This window comes from Perognathus longimembris, chromosome 9 (assembly GCF_023159225.1).
Source record: "Perognathus longimembris pacificus isolate PPM17 chromosome 9, ASM2315922v1, whole genome shotgun sequence".
Lineage (NCBI taxonomy): Eukaryota > Metazoa > Chordata > Mammalia > Rodentia > Heteromyidae > Perognathus > Perognathus longimembris.
The window spans coordinates 61,904,303-61,924,961 of NC_063169.1; the positions used below are offsets into that span (position 1 = coordinate 61,904,303).

At 44.2% G+C, this 20,659-nt stretch overlaps 1 protein-coding gene and 1 long non-coding RNA gene across 2 annotated transcripts in view; one reads left to right on the forward strand and one right to left on the reverse strand.

Annotated features, from left to right (window-relative positions):
- Ust (uronyl 2-sulfotransferase) overlaps positions 1-20,659 on the forward strand; it is a 241,705-nt gene that overhangs the window by 33,635 nt on the left and 187,411 nt on the right. The gene's annotated exons all lie outside the window — the stretch shown is intronic.
- Positions 1,642-20,229, reverse strand: LOC125357390. Its single transcript, XR_007212142.1, has 3 exons — positions 20,219-20,229; positions 15,701-15,707; positions 1,642-2,367 (listed from the first exon to the last, which is right to left on the reverse strand). It is a non-coding gene; the product is annotated as an uncharacterized LOC125357390 (long non-coding RNA).

The following is a 20,659-nucleotide window of genomic DNA, read 5'->3' on the forward strand; positions in this document are numbered from 1 at the left end:
AAGCCGTACAGAGTTTCAGGATATTGGGACTGATGTTGATGAGGAACTAAGGGATGGTCAGTTTTCCACTGGCATGCTTTTTCAAACATTATTCCTTGGAACTAGGCAACCCAAAATATATTTGGGTTGTAGGAGTTTCATAACCTGAAAAAAGCAAGTTCACTGTCACTTTGTCTATGACAGACGATCCCAGCCTGACAGGGTATCGCGTGAAGGAATGCTAAGCCCCAGCTCGGAGCTCAATGAAACCCACAAGTCCCCTGGGCCTGATGACATTTGCAGACTCCACCGCATCTGAGTGAAGGATCGGGGTGACTTTGCCAAGGCCATCAGAAAGGACGTGTGAGGACCCGATGTCTGCACTCTGCTTCCTTCATGTCCCTTTTTGCTGTCACCTTGTGTGACTCAAAGGACACTGTCCAGAGCTGCCTGAGCTCCTGCTTCAGGCTAAGACTTGTGTGCCCCAGAGCAGAGCCTTTCAATTTTATTGGAAATTTCATAGTTGAACTTTGTGGACCATTTTCTGAGATCCATTTTAAAAACACATGAAGGGAAAAAGCCCAGTGATGGATATAACTTTACCCAAACTATGTTTCGCTGTATGGACTCTTCAAAAACTAACCTCCTATCAATGGGAAGTCATAAGCACATTCTTTAGGAATGTACATTAGCAACACTCTTTCCTAGAGGTATTTTCTTATATACCCTTTGCCTGTACATTCTGTAAGGAATGTATCTTAAGGAAATATTCATTCAGTGTGGTAAAAGATCTAAAGATGGCTGTGTTTCTTAACCATGTTGATTATAATAGTGATTAATTGCCAATAACTGTCTGGCAAAGCAAGTTTAAGTTAAATAATTCCCTGTGTATGCATGTTGTGTAATACAGAAATGGACAAAAGATCTGGCAGACTATTCAATGACATTGAATTATTTCTGACATTAAGTGGAAATGAGACTATGAGGACAGCTCCTTGCAGAACTGGCTATTTGCGGGGGGCGGGGGGGGCCTCAATTTTTATTTGTATTTTCTATATATTCTGTGTCAACTAACTAGGAGGTACTTAGTGACCAAGAGAACAGCAAAGGTTACAAAAAGTAAAGATAACACATGTGGTTTGTTCATACGATGGCATCCTCAAATCATGGGCCAGGTTATCATGTGAACATGCCTACACAGCCAGTCGCCAACTCAAGCAGGATATACCAGAGCCCCAGGAGCTCTTTCTGGAGCCTTCTCATCCCTCAGCCACCCTCTGGAGCTGCAGAGGTTGCTGACTGCATGGGAATTCTGTCATTGGACTCACACAGTTATGCTCCTTGGGGTTCACAACTGAGTCTGCGCACCATTGTTTGTGAGTCATCCCTCTGGCATGTCGGCTTTGGTTCATTCAGTCTCGAGCCTCCGAGAGCCAGGCCCTCTCCATTCCTGCCTCAGAGCTGCTTTGCTGTCCAGCATTGCTCTGCATCGTGTGCTGGAGCACCGTTTTGGCTAATGACCCCACGTTGAGCACAGCCTAGGGAAGGAAAGGGATGCTGGTTCGGGACCTGGTTCAGGTTTCCAGAGTGCTTCTACCCATCCATGCCTCGAACCTCTGTACTATTTATTTCGGCAGTAGTGTGGTTTGAACTGCAAACACTCTTGCTACTGGAGCTATATATTTCTACCCCTTTTTTTGCTCTGGTTCTTTTCTGAGATAGGGTTAAACTTCTTTTTGCCCTGGTCTGGCCCGAACAGTAATACTCCTATTTATGCTTTCTGCTGTAGCTAGGATCACAGCTGTAAACCACCATGCCCCGTCAGATGGAGTCTTGTGAACTTTTTACTTGTGGGTTGGCCTGGGACCACAATCCTCCTGATCTCAGCCTCTGTAGTAGTTGTAATGACAGACGTCTACCCCCGTGTCAGGCCAAGATGAGGTGTTTTTTGGGGGAGGGGTGTGGGTGTCTGTGTCTCTAGCGTTTAGAAGTAGAAATAATTGTGCCATGCCGGAAGGCAGCAAGCCTACTAGCAGGAGCTTCCATTCAGAGATTGCTTGCTTAGACCTAGAGCTCAGATATCGGCCCTCCGCTGCCTGTGTGGAGCTCTCGGGCATCAGATGAACACACAGAGGCTTTATGGAGAAGATCTTTCATTTGAGGCCTGTAAATACATGAGCAATAAACGAAGTGTGGAAGTTGTTTCTGGTAAGTTCTCCCCTTTCCTGTGCATGTCTCCTGTCTTCTTAAAATGCATTTCTGTCTGAGCGTTCACTGTTGAGGAACCCAGGGCTGAGATTCCTTGGAAGTCTGTGTTGTCTTTTCCACCCCCTAAGGAAAGGCCGGCAGTCACCCTCCACCAGACGTGACTCACGCTGTGTTCAGTTACTAAAGGCTACTGGTTGTTGATGCAAAAAGCCTTACCAATTTTACCAAAACGTTTCTGGACTTGTGTGTCTGGTCAAATGTTCACTTTCTAGGATATGATTTGTAGCCTTTCTTTGAAATAAAAACACAATTTGCAAACTTGACAAGGTGGAATAAGGGGTAGGGAAGGGTGGGGAGGGTGGGCAGGGGAGGGGTGGTTCTGGGAGGAGGGAAAGGACCGGAGGCCGCCTACACCCTGGTGTCCATGTCCAGTTGAATACAGGCTCCATTCTCAGGCTCCCCTGGCCTGTCACAGACAGCCAGAGACCCTTCCCGCGGGCGAAGGTGGCCTTGCAGCTTTGCACCGGTCCACGAACCGCGCATGCTCCGATGCACTTCTGATTTACGACACAAAGCTTCTCCTTGTTGTGTTCTTGGATTTAGTGTGAACATGTTTTCTTAAGAGTCGGTTTTGGGCGGGGCTCAAAAACTTTGTACTAGGTCTTCAAAAAATGATTTTTGTTTTCTTTTACTCTGCCATACATGGGGGGAAAAAATCTTCTCAAGGCCTGCAATATTTTACCCAGCTACTTCTGACAAACATAAAAACAAAACCAAACATACCCTTAGGCAGAATAATAACTCCTTCAGGTTGAGATTGAGGAACAGGGTGCAGTTCGGAAGCTTGTGGTTTGTGCTGCTCGAAAATATTCCATCTTCGCTGAGATTCTGAATTTTGCATTCCAACAGAGCTATAAAACCGTGCCCTGGGCTTGATTTGGATGGCTTGTGTCAGCTGCGATAAATGTGAATGTAATCATATTGATTCACTCATTCTGCCGAGTCACTGTGGGCCAGCTACACTGGTCTACAGCCATGAGGTTTGCTTTCCTTGCTGAGGTAGTTTGCTTAGAACCAAAACAGAATGTTGTTGTTGTTTTTTAAAAAACTATACTGGCATGTGCTATCATTGGGAAAATATCTATGGTTCCATGAATCTGCTGTGGACCTTAGGTAGCTGTGACTTAATTGCTTAGCAACAAGATAGGCTGTCGCAGTGGTTAATGGCAAGGATAGTTCTCGGGAGAGGGAAATAAGTGCTCTGTGCAGCCTTGCTGACCCGAGTCACTGGGAGGTGGTTTAGAATCACCCTCGGCAGGAGGAGGATTAAGATGGGAATGCATGTGGGGCCTTGCCCTGCTCTTCATTGTGCCTATTCGCAACCCGAGAGGGGAGGCAGGTTTGGAAAGAGCAAAGAAGGATCACTTCTCAGTGATTCTCTGTTGATTGAATCCTAGCTGAAGGGCTGGGGAGGGAAGATGGCACCCTCTCAGGGAAATTCTGCAAGGAAACCCAAGCTCTGCTTTTAACCACACACACGTATTCCTTGGAAACCCCTGTGGCTGGGCTCTTCTCTCTTGCTCTGAACTCAGGACCCTGATGTGAATGGGTACTCAGCACACAGGGCAACAGGATGTATGACAGCAAGTGCATCTATAGGTCAGGCACAGTGGTGCTTGCTGTAATCCCAGCTGTGCAGGAGGTGGAGACAGGAGGATCTCAGTCCAAGACGATGTATGGCTTAAGTGGTAGGGTACCTGCCTAGCAAGCCTGAGTCCCTAAGTTCAAACTGGTACAGGGAGGAGGCAGATCTCCCTCATCCTTGACCTCTTGTTTAGGTCATGATTAGGTCATAGAACTCAGCAAAGCCATGGGCTAGGAGTTCTCTGGTGGGAATGGAGGGGAGCCCTTTGGCACCCCCTGGGAAATGGGGACCGGTGCTATTTGGGCCACTGCATTCGGATCCCTTGTGTGAAGTTTGTTTCATCGTCATCCTGCCTTCTTTCACCTCCAGTTGGGAGCTCCCTCTTGCAGCCCAGCCCAGCTGCTGTCCCTGAGCTTTTTTTTTTTTTTTTTTTTTTTTTTGCACCAGGCTGGTGCTTTATCATTTGAGCCACGTTTGGTATTTTGGCGCTTAATTAGAGATAAGAGTCTCACAGACTTTCCTGCCCAGGCTGGCTTTGAACCATGATCCTCAGATCTCAGCCTCCTGAGTCTCTAGGATTACAGGTGAGAGCCACCGGTGCTCAGCTCCGGCTGCAATTCTTAATCCACACTGCCCCTGGTACACGGTCCCCTCTCGCCTTGCGTGGAGTTGTTTGCATGCAGGCTCCTTTCTCCCACGGACTTTCAGCTCCACGACAGTTGGAGCATCGTCTCCTTTGATCTGTGCTACCCATGTGGCACAACAGTTGACCCAACGTGGTCAGGGCACAGATGCCAACCTGAAGAACTGGTGAGGTGGGGGAAGTTGGTGACAAAAGCCCACTCCCATTGGTGGTTCTTTTTCAGGGAAAGCAAGACCATTCCAGCAAAGATTTGTCTCTTCTTTCATCTTCTCTCCAAGTCGCCCTCATTCCTCTTGTTCTTCTTTCTTTCTGTTTCTTATTTATTGTCAAAGTGATGTACAGAGAGGTTACAGTTTCATACGTTAGGCATTGGGTACATTTCTTGTACTGTTTGTTACCTTCTCCCTCATTTCTCCCTGCTTGCTCTTCTTTCTCCATTCACCTTTTCTTGCTCCTTTCCTCCCTCTCTGTCTACTTAGCCTTTCTCCATAACTTTTCTCTTTTTCTTTCCTCCCTCCATCCTCCCTTCCTTCATCCTTTGGCCATGCCTCCCCTCTTCCTTCCATTGATCTTTCTAGTCCCCACCCCTCTCTTTCTTCCTCCTATCAGAAAGCACCTCAAAACTCAGAAAGCCCATACTCAGTCCTTTATTTTGTCTATGTGGCACAGCGATGGCCTTCTTTTGGTGGATGGGAATAGTTGTTGCAAAATACTTTGGATCTCACTTTGGCCTGGATGTGAAGTAGAATTGGTAGTAGGCAGCAGAGCCTTTCTCTCTCTCTTTCTGACTTTCTGCGAGTTGCCAACATAAAACATCATTGACATGAGAAATGAGCCCTTAGCACCAGTGGTTCACACCCATAGTCCTAACTACTCAGGGGTCTGGGATCTGAGGATCACAGTGCAAAGCCAGCCCTGGCAGGAAATTCCATGAGGCTCTTCAATTAAGCATCAAAAGAGCTGGAAGTGGAGCTGTGGCTCAAGTGGCAGAGCTTCAGCTTTGAGCAAAGAAGCTCAAAGACAGTGGCCAGGCCCTGAGTTCAAGCCCCAGGACTGGCACAAAATAAAGCAAAACAAACAGAAGAGTCAGAACCTCAGAAAATATGAGTTTTCTTTTTCCTGAAGATCCAAAGAGGAAGATCCTTTTCTTTGCTAGCTTCCATGACCCTTGGACGCAGTGCAGATTTCATGAACCGGCGAGTCTCATGAAACCCCTGACCTTTGGTGACGGGAAGTTATTCACGAGCTCTGCCACCGGGCAGCTCTGAACCACTGAGGCTCTTCCTGGGTTTTCTCATCTGGATGAGGTTTAGAAGTCAGCCTCATGTGGACTCTGTGAGAAGTCTGTGAGATAGCTACCTGGAATACCTTGCCTGAGCCAGGCCCTCTAACTCCAACCTCCAATTTCTTCCTCCCCACCTTCGTCCTGAGTTAAAAGCATGGAGATCAGTCAATGATCAATGATCTTTCCTCTCCTTTATGGGTCTGGCTTTGACTCTGAATTGGAAGTTGTCTTTCCTCAGGGTGGTGGGCTTTGAGTTGTCGTGCGTGGCTTGCATTAATGTTCTGCAGGATACCTATGTTTGTTTACACCAGGCCATTTTGGATTTCTGCAAGGGATATCTATGTTATTTGTGATCCACACTTAGAGAGAGACTGCCAAGTACGAAGGAGTTGGGCTTTTCTAGTCTAGTGACTGTTTTGGTTGGCAAAGAATGCAGCCTCCTCACCCACCCTCTTTCTGATTACAGCCAATGATTGCATAACATTTTTAGATCAGATTTTTTTTTTCTTTTGGAACACTGAGGGAGACACGTGGCTCTAAAGGAATCCTCATGGATGCCTAAAACCTTAAGGGAATTTGAGAAGAAAACTACTGCGCTTACTGGCCTCTGACTAGGTCCACGTTTAAATTATGTAAGAGAGAGATTGGTAACCCTTGTGTTTTTAGGGATTAGAAGTTTTCTCTAAGAGAAATTTAATTTTTGACTGTTTAATGTAATACAGTAGGGTCCATGTGTATGTCCATGAAGGCAGGAGCCCGCCAGTATCAAGCTGCCTTAGCTGCTAAGTCTCCTGAAGGTAAACAGTAGAAGGCACACTTGACACTGACAGCGTGAGGTTCTGGCTTTGCTGTGTGTTGTGTCTGTGGTGCAGTCATGGTAGGCTCTTCTCCCACTTGGGGATTTTGTAGTTTTGATTTGTGGGCTTCTCTTCAGTAGACTGTGTCCACGGGATTCCTTAGGGTCTGGTAAAGGGGACTTCTCTGCAGAGAGGTTTGTAGTTGCCTCCGAGTTCCACTCCAGATGTCTTTGATCAGAGACGCCATATGTGAATCCCTTATCGCAGGAGTGCTGAGACTCAGTGGTAGTGGAGATTTTACTTGGAAACCCAGATGGAAGTGAGATTCCAATGATGAAATTCTCTGAGAGGTGTTCTCTCTCTCTCTCTCTCTCTCTCTCTCTCTCTCTCTCTCTCTCTCGCCGTTCTCTCCCAGAGCACATGCAGAGATAAGGATTCTGGTTCAAGGTTTGTAGTAGCCTTGTGACATACCATACTTCCCATGTGTTCTTCAAAGAAAAAAAAGCAGCAGTGTTAGAAATATAATCCACTGTACAGCAGTGATGGGGTTGGGGGGCGGGGAACGTCTAATGGGAGGAGTGGGGGCCATGAGTTTTCCATAGTCCTGTGAATGCCATTTCCAGTAGGGCCTGAGGCTGCAAGCTCTATCTCTTGCTCTTTCTCCTGCATCCTTGCCCTTCCGCCTCCCAGCATGGGATAATGCAGCTTCACTAGCTGTGGTCCCTCAATTTCAGGCTTTCCAGCTTCATGAGCTGTCCTTCAAATAAACTTCCCTTGTCTACATGTCACTCAGCCTGTGGTATTCTGTTACAGCAGCACATGATGGATGGGGTAGTCAGTTCTCCTTCCACTCTTCTTTGAGGTCTAATAGTAAACCTCCATCCATATTTGGCCAGCAAATCCAAATTCCTGGGTTTCCTACACTCGTCCTTCTGGACTTTCTGGGCATCATCACCTAATTACCAGTCAGTATCATCGTTCTTTTTGGTTTCTAGGCATATCCTGTCCTCTATCTGAGCTTAACCATGATTGTGCAATCCAACTATATTTTATCCAGCAATTCAGAATATTTTGCATTTTGGGAAAGTTTCCAGATGGTTAAATTGAAGAAATGGAAGTTGAAGTTTGAAGATTTGGGTTAAAGTAGCCCTTCTGCTAATTGCTTTTGTGGCTTTGTACAGTGGTTTTACTTCTCTTTAGTTTCTGCTTTCTCGGCTTCTCACAGGGTGCTTTGTATACTGGAAGGTTTTACAAGAAATTAAATTTGCCTTGCAAAAACTAGCCTGGTGGTCATACTGGTGATGTCTGGCCCAGGTCTCCAGTTCCAGGGACCGAGGGCTGGTGAGGAAATGGCCGCCCTCCACTGGACAGGCACACATTTACCAGCTCAGCCTTGCTCAGGAACCCAACCACAGGCATCGACATTGCGCCTTTGTCCCTCACCGTCCCCGTGCTTCCAAGCATAAACGACTTTAAGCAGGTAGATAGAATTTCACAAGCCAGCAAAGCGAGAATAATCACCTGTCACATTTTTGAAGTTATCTTAACTCTTCCATATCTCTTCTTTTTACCTTTAGCAACATGCAAGTTTATTTGAAGTTCAATGGAAATTGTCTTTGGTAGACATAAAAGTATGGGTAGCAAAGATTATGGAACTTTAGAACTCAGAACTTTAAGATACACCTTGACATCTCACTGTGTGTCTCATCTGAATTATAGAGAGTTCTATAGGCATTCTCTTGGCTATAAACTTAGCCACACTCAGTACTTAGTGCTAAGTACTGAGGCCTAGGCTGGGAAGAAATGCTGATATGTTTTCCCAGGCTTTAAAAAAAATTTTTTTTGAGACAAGGTCTTGTTATGTAGTTGGCTTGGAACATGGGAACTTCCTGCTTCAGCCTCCCCAAAACTGGGATTATAGGTGTATACTACTGCTCTCCCAGGTTTTATGCTTGAGAAACACACACACACACACACACACACACACACAATTTAGAAACCAAGGTATTGTCAAGAGTGAACACATCCTTTGATCCGAAGAAGCAAGAATAATTGTAGAGCTGAAGCCATGAAAGGGATCTTAGAGATTCCAGCAGAACAGTAGCTCACACTGACATGGTTTCTGACCCTTGCCAGATGGCTTTCTTCAGCACCTCCTGGTTTCATTTCCTTCATGCATTCAAAGGTAATTGCTGCATAGAAATTAATCATGCTAGCTCTGCTGCCTACTATGAGACTCTCCGTGCCTGCTCATTATTTGTGTGATCCATAAAGAGGATGGTGTGCAAATTTTGTCATTATAGTGGCATTGCCATGATTGTCCAAGACTGTAAGTTCAGCTGTGGGGGGCTGCAGTTATGGGTTTAGAAGTCTGGGGGTAGGGGGTAGCACCATCCACAATCACTGAAAGTGCTGGCTTTGTGGATGACATGATTTTGTGCTCCAGACTTTGAAGATTTGTCCATCAGAAAAAAAAAATACCCTCCATCCTATCCTTATTTTTCTGCTATCCTTTTCCACTGGCCTTGGAGAGGGGAGAAACTGAGTCTGCAGCTGAGTGCAGGCTCTAGGTTTGTGCTACTGATCCATTCCTGTGATGCCCTTAAAACTGGCTCTCCCTTGCTAGACTAGCCAGAGTCCAGACTCCTGTGTGGGCATCACATCTAACACAACGTGTCTATGCAGCCGGTCAGCAGTCCCATTGGCTTTACTTCTTAAATCTCTCTCCAGTGCTATTACCTGTGTCCAGCTTGGCTGCTGACAGCATAAGAAAAGCCATGATATTGATATTCTCTCCCTTAGGCCACCAAAGTAGCTTCCTAAGTAGGGTATCCACTCAGCTTTCAGGCCAGAAAGTCTCCACTGTGGAGTCAGAGTACATGTATGCAAAATATAAATCTGATCCAGGCTCTCAGATTTCCTACCTCCCCATCCTCCTCTCAACCCTCAGTAGCTTCCTCTGACCCCTGGAATTCCAACATGGTGGATGAGGTCCTACCTGACCCTCTTGTTTCTACATTACTCCCACCTTGTGTGTCCTGTCTGTAGTCACGCTGACCTTGAATTTTCCCTGCTCTGTCTTGCCATAGGGCCTTTGCACATACAGTATCTGTAACGAGAAAGTCCTATTTATTATTTGATTCCCACTTGTCTAGATCTCAGGGGAGATATCTCATTAGGTGAGCAACTAGAGAAACATGTGCTCTCCTGCTGAAAATCACAGAACTTTTTCACTTCTTTTTTTTTCTGGTGACTGTTGAACACATTGTCTTTTATAAGACAGTTATGAAACAATGTGTAAAATAATATTTAATAGGAAATATATGAAATTTTTATTCATTTGTCCTTAATTCAGCATGCTGAATTATCCATCTATCATCTACTTCCCTGCCTAATCATATCTATCGGATTCATAAAATGAAAATATGCTTGCAAGTAGATGAAATTCTAATGTTTGTATGTAGCATTTTTCCAGAGTGCTGTCCCTTTCTATGTGTGGTTTGTGTAATTGAATTCCACATGGCCACAGTTATGGAGTTAGCCTGGCCATGTGCATAACAGACTATTTTGGCTAGTTCAGGACTTCAGATTGTTCTCCCCAGAAAATCTTGTTGATTTTCCATTTTATTTTTGAGGGCTATTGTTCATTATCCCAGAGTGACTATCTAGTTTGGTTGCTTCTACAAATGTCTTTAAGAGATTCTGAAGAAGAAATGTTGCCTTGTTTGTTATGTTGGGTAGATCACCATGAATCATGTTAATTAGAAAAAGGATGGGATGTGAATGATCTTCCTACAGATTTGATTTCATATCAGCTCTGCAAAGTCAACTGGAAAAGTCTGAGATACTAGAAAAATTAGTGGGAAACTTTTGCTCTTCATTTGGTTTGTTTCTCTTCCAAAAAGACATGTAGAGAAGGCATGACAAGCAGAGAAAAGAATCTCTATTAAAAACCCAGTGTCCTGAAAGTCATTCCATTATAAGTGAAAATGCTTCAGACTGGTGAGAATTTCTAGAATAAGTTTCCTTGAAGAGGAAAGGACCTGTTTGGATTTCTAAAAACTCATCACATTTTAAAAGTCTTAGACTTCTCCAACACGCTGCAGAACACCAGCTTTACAACTTCATTTTCTTAAAAATTTTTTTTTTTTTTTTGTCATGGGGCTTGAACTCAGGGTGCTGTCCCTGAGCTTTTTTACTCAAAGCTAGCTCTCTATCACATTGAGCTGAAGTGCCGCTTCCAATTTTCTAGGGATAAGTGTCTCATGGACTTTCCTGCCTGGGCTGGCTTCAGTCCACAATCCATGGATCTCAGCCTCTTGAGTAGCTAGGGTTACAGGTGTGAGCCACTAGCGCCCAGCTTCTTAAACTCTATTTTCCTCCAAATCATACATTTTAGATTTACTCTACTCTGTTGCCACTGAGGTGAATGCCACATTATATGGGAGGCCGGAATACGATTGGACTTGAGAATGAATGATTTTTACTTTCATCTCTGTATGGAAGCTGTGTGGACCTAGTGAAGGGAGACTTTACGCAAGTCTTTACTGGGTGCTTAAGTTCATCTTCTGCCTGTACCTGATTTTCTTATTCAGGAGGCAGGGGGAGGGGGAGGGTGGGAGTAGAGATGACACTTCAGGCTTACCAGAATCAAGAGGAACGGTTTCCTTGCTGATCTAAGTAGACACATTGAGAAATCAAAGGGACAAGTTCTCCCTCTTGTCTGTGTTTACAATATAATTGTTGCCCAGCTTGGAAACAATGCTGCCTTACTGTTTATAATTGGAACCAAATTCCTTCCAAGTTCATTTTGCAAAGAAATCCTGAAATTGGTTAACTATTTTGTTGCTGTACACTTGTACTGAATCAGACTACTCTTGGGTATTTTCCCCATGGCTATAGTAAAAGTTACTGCTATCCAGGCTTAGTCTTGAACTGAAAAGTAAAACTTACCCTATCCTTTTTGTTTCCTGTTAATTACTATGTGTTGAAAGTAACTCAGGGTTAACTTTTCTAAGGTGGAAAGGAGAGAAGCAATGAAAAGAGCTCCTAAATGAGAGAGAGTTTCTCTGTGGAAGCCTGGAGAATTCTGCTTCTCTGCATCTGGCCAGTGCCTTGGCATCTGCCTGGAGTGGCTGCATTTAAGTGCACTCATGAACCATATTCTGGTGATGAGCAGAAGGACACTTCTGATTAAGTCCCTGCCACACTGCTGGCCTGTGTGGTATAAGGACAGTGCCCTTGCTAGCCTTACCTATCCAGACCTTCATGTGAGCCATAAGGGATGGGAGGGAATCACAGGAGGCCTGCGATTGGTGGATTTAATCTCAGTTCTCGGTTTACCCAATCACGTGGTCATTCATGAGTTAGCTGAGCCTTTGTTTCTTTGGTGGGGGTTAGGAAGGACTTAGTAACTCAGATAGGGGAATGGGCTCTAGTTGTACAATGAGTACCAGTTCCTTTCTCTTTTCTCTCTGGAAGGTCAGGAAGCTAGTTGAGCCTAAGGAGCCAGACACTGGAGCAGCAAAATGAACAAAGCCAGGGAAGCTAGGGCAGGACAGTACACGGTACACTGAGAATTGTGGCCATGGTTTCCTGGGCTGGACTGGCTGGATTGGGTAAGAAGTCAGAAGGAAAGGAGGTGTTTCTACGCTGCAATGGGGCTGCTATGGTGGGAGTGACTTGGTAGTGCAGTTACCCTGGATGGCTGCCAGGTGCCAGGAAGATGTCAGGCCGGATGGCAATGCGGTGGGACTATGGGTAGGCCATTGAAACTAAAGTTCTACCTGGGAATGAACCAAGCAGCCAGGGGGCAGTTAGACACTTCCAGGCAGGAGCAAGGCAGTTCCAGGGCGCAGTAAGACACTTCTGGATATCAGTAAGGCACTTCCAGGTTGTTGTAAGACACTTCCAGGTAGGAGTAAGACACTTCAGGTAGCAGTAAAGCACTTGCAGGTAGCAGTAAGGCACTTCCGGGGAGTCAGCTCTGTGAGTGGGGTCCTGGTGGCTGAAATCTTACCCAGGCAATGGACAGCAGGAGAGGGGGCGGGGGCAGGGTGAAGGACGGCTGGGGCTGATTGGGATCAGAGCCCCTAGACAAAGGGTTACCACGGGCCAGGAGAGGCTGTGGCCCGCTGCAGCATCAGGAATGTGTGAGAACAGTTAGGGACATCTGTTGTGGGCTCAGTGGTATCTGCATGGAGACTGGCACTATAGCCACCCCTTCATCTTTCCCAGTATTTCAGTGTCAGACTCACACATACTGCCCGTGGTATTGTTCTTTCACCATCTTTTATTCAGGTTAGTATGTACTATACCCAGCCTCACCTGACCTTTGCTACTGTATATCAATGGATGGTTGTAGCTATGTCAGAAAAATTGATATCATTTGGATTGTATTCTCTACTAGAACACAAGGAGGAAGTGCACACATCTCATCTGCTTCTCTCACTCTGTGTGTGTGTGTGTGTGTGTGTGTGTGTGTGTGTGTGTGTGTGTGTGTGTGTATACTGGTTTGGGGACTTGAACTCAGGGCCTGGGTACTGTTCCTGAGCTTTTGTGCTCAAAGCCAGCATTCCACTGCTCCACTTCTCACTTTTTGGTGCTTATTTGGAGATAAGAGTCTCATGGATTTTCTGCCGTGGCTGGCTTTGAACCTCTATCCTCAGATCTCTGGCTCCCAGCTGTTTTACTGTGTTGCCAGAATCAAATTTTAGGATGCACTTAAGTTACTAGCTAGAAGAGAAAACCCAGCAACTGCAGTACCAGACCATTAAAACTCTTGACCTCTGACCATAACATTGACAGTTATGATTGAACATCTTTGGATTTAAAGGTTAGAAAGAGGGCAGACTGAGTTGCAATGTATTTTTGGCCTGCTTAGAATTAAAGTTGCCTTTGGAAATTTTTGGTAAGCTGCCATAGATCAGAATTAGAATACAGGCCATAAATGTGGTTCCTGAAAAATGTCCTTGTGATATTTCATTATATGGTGTGTTCCTGGCTTCAGTTGTGGACATTGTCTGAAATGATGTAAATAGCATTTAAGCTGATCATTTCCTCTGAGTAATAAGTATTGTATATAGAGACTTTCTGCTTCTATGACTTAAATAGATCACCCAGTAGTTTGGTACACAGTTGCCGTAAACATAATTATCACACAGCTATTATTAGGAAAATTGTGTGGGCAAAACCAACCCTGCTATTTGGCTGTGCCTGAATCTTGGCGCTCTTCTAGTAAGCAATGTGTGGGTCAAAATAAGTACCCGGGAGGTTCTGACCTTGGCCTTTTGAGAAATAGGCTCAACCCTGTCTTCTCTCTATAGAATCAAAAGGCACCATGACTGGACGTGCCACCAGAGAGAGAAAGCAACTTGAAAACCAAGTTGCTACTCCCATCATACATTGCCTGAACCTAACTCTGGGGTTCAACTGCTTCTTTTCAATGAGAATCCTCTCCTCTAGGTCAGTCGGAGTTTCAGATTGAGTTAAATTACATAATAATAATTCTTACAGCTGGGAGCATTGTATTCTAATTCCTCTGCCTGGAGTCACAACAGAAAATCAGAAGCATGTAATATAACGTTATCGAGCAACTTACAGGCTGTCATTTTCAAGTGATATAAAAGGTGTATCCATTTATCAAAGATATTTTTATATGATTCTTATATTAGCTATCTATTGTTATATTAATACCATGTAATAAAACCATCCACAAAACCTTCCTGGCCTACACAAAAGATAGATCTATTGTTTGCTCATGATGTGTGGGTTTAGCTGGGCAGTTTTTCTGAGCTGGAGACTCACTTCTGTATGGGGACCTCCCTAACTGGCTGGTGAAGACTTAGCCCACCTCTAGCATGGCCTTTCATTCTCATTAGCCTGACCTCAGCTTGTTCTCATAGCAGTGGCAAGGGTGAAGACAGCAGGAGGGCAGGAGGCTGTTTGAGGCCTAACCTTAAAAGCAACACACCCTTACTTCCACTGTGTTCTATTGGCCCCCAAACAGCCACAAGTCCAGACCAACAAGACTCACAAGGTGACGGAAGAAACTGTTTCTCAGTGTCATTAGAGTTGGGGAGAACTGATGTTAATTTTGCAACCAATCATAATTCTATTTACCTTTGTGGCTTAACACATTCTCTTAAAATGTAGTCATGGAAAACCATCTTACTTCACTCCAGCCTTTGTGGTTCCGGCATTTGGGGAGGGCTCATCCGGGCAATTCTGGTGCGCCACATGCTTGGATTGGGCCTGTAGTCATTGGACGGTGTAGTGAGACCCCCAGGTAGCTCACATGTGTGGCTAGTAGTTGATGCCTACATGTGCCTCGTCCCCCATCTTAATTATTCAGAGCTCCTACAGGAGGGATGGCTTCCCCAGAATGAGTGACTTATCTGACACAGCTGCAGTAGTCACAATCTTCATTTCCAGGGTTTTCTGTTGTCATTACTTCAGCCACCACACGAGGGGAAGTGAAATTTACGCTCTGTCTTGGTGCAAGGGGTGCTTCCGACATGTGCTTTAGAATCTCCCCACAGCTATTCACTGGAAGAAATGAGTTCCTTCTCAGGAAGAAATAAATCAGTTCACTCCGTAACTCTTCTGTGCAGTTCCCTCTTAACACAGGGTATTAGGTCAAGTGCTATTAGCTTTGTAGCCTTAGCCCATGACATTAACATATGTATTTATATATGGTATGTGTATATATATAAAGAGAGAGAGTTTTATATACAATTTTAGCTTTTTTGTAAAGTTCTGATATCCAAGAAATTATCTTTCAGAAAAATGCATACATGCATATTTCTAGAGAGTTTTACTGCATACACTGTACATATTTGTGCTTCAGGAGTGCTTGTTTGTATGCCTGAGACAGTATCTGGCATGTCACACAGGCTGACCTTGAACTTGTAATCCTTGTGTCTCAGCCTTCTGAGTCCTGGGATTACCAGTATGCATCACTACCATTGGCTTGTCTTGTGCTATGCTGTGTGTGTGTGTGTGTGTGTGTGTGTGTGTGTGTGTGTGTGTGTGTAGCTCTAGAAAAAAAACACAGAAATGCTTGTAACTTTTAGATATAATTGCTTTGGCATTCCTCCAAATGAGGTACCATAATTAGCTTGGCAGGTTCTCAATTGGGAAACTCTGTTACTTATAGTTATGTATACTTGGTAGTGTCATGTTGGTTATCTATTGCCTTGTAACAAATTACCCCCATTGAATACCTTGCAGTAATGAACATCGGCATTTCTAGGCAGCTTCTGTGAGTCTGGCATCTAGGACTGGCTTGGCTTCTTAGCAGGTCTCTCATGAGGATGCAGACAAGCTGTGAACTTGAGCTACATAGTCTTGTCTGAGAGCATCGCTGTGGCTGGAGAATATCTTCCATCTTTGCTCACAGAAGACAGCAAGGAGGTTCTGTTATGGTCACCTGAGTCTCTCCATAGGGCTACTTTGACATGCCATTGACTTCTCTCAGAGTATGTAGGAAGGGAAGGAGGGAAGAGGAGGAGAGAGAAAGAGAATGAGAGAGAGCAAAAGAGAGACTACTTGCATTGAAGCCATATTTTCTCTTAAGCCAATTTTGGAAGTGACTTAGCTTCACCGCTGCCTTACTCTGTTGGCCATACAGACTGAGCTGGCCAGTGGGAGGGTGGGAGGGGAGAGCTAGGCGGTGGGAGGGATCATTGACAGGGTCATTTTGGAGCCTGGAGGCTGCCCATTGCTATAAACATCTTTCCACAAATGGCCCTTGCTTGGTAAATGGGAAGGCAACACTTCCTTTTGGCCTACCCAGCTAAAGTAGAATTACCACATCTTAGAAGTGAACGATTTAATAGCTCTTTTTTTTTCATCTTAAGGTTTTCTCATATAATGTGCATGTTTATGTATCGGTATTATATATTCTATATAATGATCCTTACATTTTAAATATGTTCATAAAATATGTTCATAAAACTGTCTTGAAGGACAGTTTATAATTCATGTAGCTGCTGCTGAGTTTCCAAAAAGTAACCTCTCTTGACCATGATTTTTGAGGAGAAAGAAGAGAGTGAAATTTTCTGAATCCTAACATAACCAGAATTATATACATACATACATACATACATACAGTATACATATTATGTATACACACATATTTCCATTTTAATGGATGAGATTTTAATTGTCAAGTGTTCTGACCATTGCAAACAGAAACCCTCATCCGTTGCGGCCTGGGGAGTCCTGTGCCATCCACGTAAGGGAAATGTGCTCACAGCCAGACACTGAGAGACCTTTCTGTGTCCGGCAGTTTTGTAAAGCCTGTATTACGATCTGTGAACTAATTTAATAGTTTATAAATGAGTACTCATATGTTTTGTGAGTTCACACCCTCCCATTGCCATTTATATGAGATAAAATATAACCGATTCATTCTCATGTCTGTAAAAATCTTGTTTAGCTTTTTGAGAAATCCACCTGGGTTCATTCACACGACGCACTTTCCATCGTTGCAAAATTTAATAAGCTTTCTGGCACCTTCCAGGCTGTGGGCCCTGGATACATGGTCATCCTCAAGTTAAATGATGGGGGTAATACGAACAGGACCTTGGTCCTTATAGTAACAGGCTTTGCATTTATAATGAAGGCCTGGCCACCAAGGGTGGGCAGAGCCACCTGTATCAAGAGCCTGTGGGGAAAGGTTGCCCTTTACGCCAAGCCGGAAGGGTTATGCCGCACAAATAAACCTCATTGTGCATGGGTGGTCCTCTCTCAGCCCCTTCGACTTTGGGTGGGATTAAAGGAGCTGCCAAATCCCTCATAGAAGGTGTTTGATTTAAAAGGCAATTCTCCAGTTCCACCTTGTCCTAGGGCATGTAAGCAAGCAGCTTGGAGCTGAAAAGGGATAAAGGAAAACTCTGAACACCTAACAGTGTTTTTTTTTGGAGGGGGTGGGGGGAATCACACTAACAGGGCCTTTGAGCAAAAAAATCCTTCCCCCCCACCAAAAAAATAATCCTTGCTGATTCCCGCTGCCCAATGCCTGCGCTAACTCAAGGTGTGAGGGCAGATCTGAGTCCTGGGAGTGCATTAACTCTGCGGCAGATCCCATCGGCTCTGGGCTCCGCGAAAGTGATGTCGGCCACCCTTGTTTGGAGAACTCGCAGAACAAAACGGGATGAGTATTTGCAGATTTCCAGAATCTCCCCTGAGTTCTTCACTTTCCCTTTTCTCCAAGGAAATTTGCCCAGATACAAATCACACCAGGCGAATGGCTGGCTGTTCTCCTTGACGTCTCTTCAGGGGTGGGTGCCACAGGTCAGCTCCCGTTGCTTCTGTTTAGGGCTAGGAAACGCCTTGCAAGTATGAGCTATAAACTAAGCTACTCCACCAGTGAATAATAAAGTGTGTGCATATATATGTATATGTGTATATATGCATATATATACCCATTTAAACAAAATTAAAATATATATTTATTTAAAATGGGCATGTATGAATGGTAAGTATATGTTCATAGTTTTTAATAAAAAAAAATCGAAAGTTGCATGATGGTCCCTCAAAGATGTTTGTTCAATAAATTGCACTATACAACGGAGTACCATGCAGCTATAAACAGAATATGCACATACAAAATGAGCTCCAAGACTTGCCATTCATATAAAGTGATGTGTGAAAAGCAAGGCGCAAACCAGAGTGTAGAAATAGCGTGTTTACTTTATTTCTAGAACAGAAAGAAAGAGCACATATTCCTTTCTCAGAAAAAATATAGCATTTGTCTGAAAGGCTGTGTACTCAACTAATAGTGGTTACTTCAGGGAAATGGAGACCTGGGGTGGAAAGCATACTGCTTATTCTGGAACCTTCTGTGCCTTTAAAATCTTAAATAAATTATATATATATTATACACACACACACACACACACACACACATAGACATATATACATGCTCAAAACCTATGTATACAGACATATAGGAATCTTGGACAAGGCTTAGAGGAACAAAGACAAGGGATAAAGGTGTCTAGTGACCCCAAGAGGGCCGTGACCCAAATTCCTGCCATGCACTCCTTTCCTTCTATGTCCCCAGTACAAATGTGATTGGCGCATGGCAGATCCCCAATATTGATTAACTGGAGAACATATTATCACATGGCGAGTGCCCCTTCGTTTAACTTTTCACATATAGGTTACATACTTTAAAAATCAATGCCATCTAATCTATACATGAAAGCCAGAGGAAGAGGGGAAGGGATTGAGGGTACAAGGTTGTGTGGATTGGTAGGAAATGAATTTGGATCGGATGTATCTTTTTTGACATTGCTATTCTGGGTCAAAGCTTTGTCTTCAGACTTCAGTAGCGGTCTGGATGAACTGAAGTTACAGGATGAGGGGATTCTATTGTCGATTAGATGCTCACTGACAATATAGAAATGGCGGGCTGGGTCCTGAGTTGGCTTGGCTTTCTGCTGTTTGCAGCTGCCCACCTTTCTCTTTGTCTTCCTCTCTGCGGCCATTCCCCATGTATTGGCTGCTGACAGCTAGGTCTTCTGTTGAAGCCATCTCTTCTGTGGGCCAGGGGAGGGGAGGGGCTGTGTCCTGCAGAGGGCCCTCACTCTGGCTGGGAATGGCTTCCTGTGTCATTTTCCACACTCCTGGGTAAAATTCCCAGGAGATAGCAAGAAAAGGAAACTAGTGCATTGCAACACCCATGGTTCCCTATAGCATCCCAACCCTTCATTCCAGCCAAATAGTTACCATGGAGATGGGGAAGAGTGAATGACAGCACATAGCAACGTGATCTTTCAGGGAAAATGTGCAAGATATCCAAAGAGACAAGTGGGTGGTGGACAGAGAGACTCATACACCCACCGGAGGGCTGTAGCTCAGGCTGGGTGAATAAGAATAACTAAACTCCAAGTTGAGCGTGCGTTATCAAAAGAAGACAAAAGTCCAGAGCTATCGGCTCACGCCTGTAATCTTAACTATTCAGAGGGCTGAAATCTGAGAATCACTGTTCAAAGACACCCAGGGTGGGTAAGTCCTTGCGACACTTATCCTATCTCCAATTAACCACCAGAAAACCACCAGTGAAGTAGAGTTGTGGCCCAAGTCGTAGAGTACTACCCTTGAGCAGAAAAGCTGGGGATGATGCCCAGGCTCAGAGTTCAACTCCCATGACCTGAAAAAAAAAAAAAAAAGACATAAAAGCAATAGAAAAGGACTTCGGTGACTCCTGAAAGGGCATTTTTACAACGCCAAATGCTTTATGGGTGGTAACAGAGCCCTGAAGCTGCCCGTGTGCATTCTAATGATGATTTTAGTAGAAAGTTTTCTGAGCACCCAGCACTGAACAGAAAAGAATAAGAGATGGATGTGCTGTGGTCAAGTCACGCATGTATGTATGAGGAATGAACTGTAAAGGATTAAGCCTTTAAGGTTCCATTAGTTATTCACATGTAAGAGAGCTTAATACTCGTTTGAATACTTTTCTATGGAAGAAATAGAACAGGGCTTTCTCCTTGTTGTTGTTGTTTTAGTAAGCTAAATGTTATCTTCATCTCTAGGGTATAGAAACAGTTCTTGGGATAAGAGAGTTCCTGTCCTTTGGGATCAAGGTTCTACCAGATTATGATTTTATTTCCTATCTTACTCTGAAGTCATGATCATTCAAACCTTACATTTACTAAAGAGTTAACTGGGAAGCTTGTAAATAGCTTCCTACTCCTGGGAATCCTGATTCAGAAAAGTGGGATCGAAGCCCAGAAATATGAATAGTCTTCAAGCATGCTAGGAGATTTTGATGCAGATCGCATGTGACTGTTCTTTTACAAACCCTATCTTAATGTGATTTTTTTTTGTTTGTCTTGGTTTTTGTTTTGCTCAATAATGGCTAACTCTCATTAGCTAGCAAAGCCAAGAAATACTAAAGTTGGGGTCAGCTAACTACAGCCTGCAGGCTAAATCTCGGTCTGCTTCTGTTTTGGTAAATAAAGTTTTATTGGCACAGAGCCATGACCTTGATTTACTATAGTCTGTGATTCCTGTCAGAACCCAAAGGTAGTGATGGTTCACTGAGACAGAGGTAGCATGGCCTAGAAAAACCTAAAATATTTACTGGT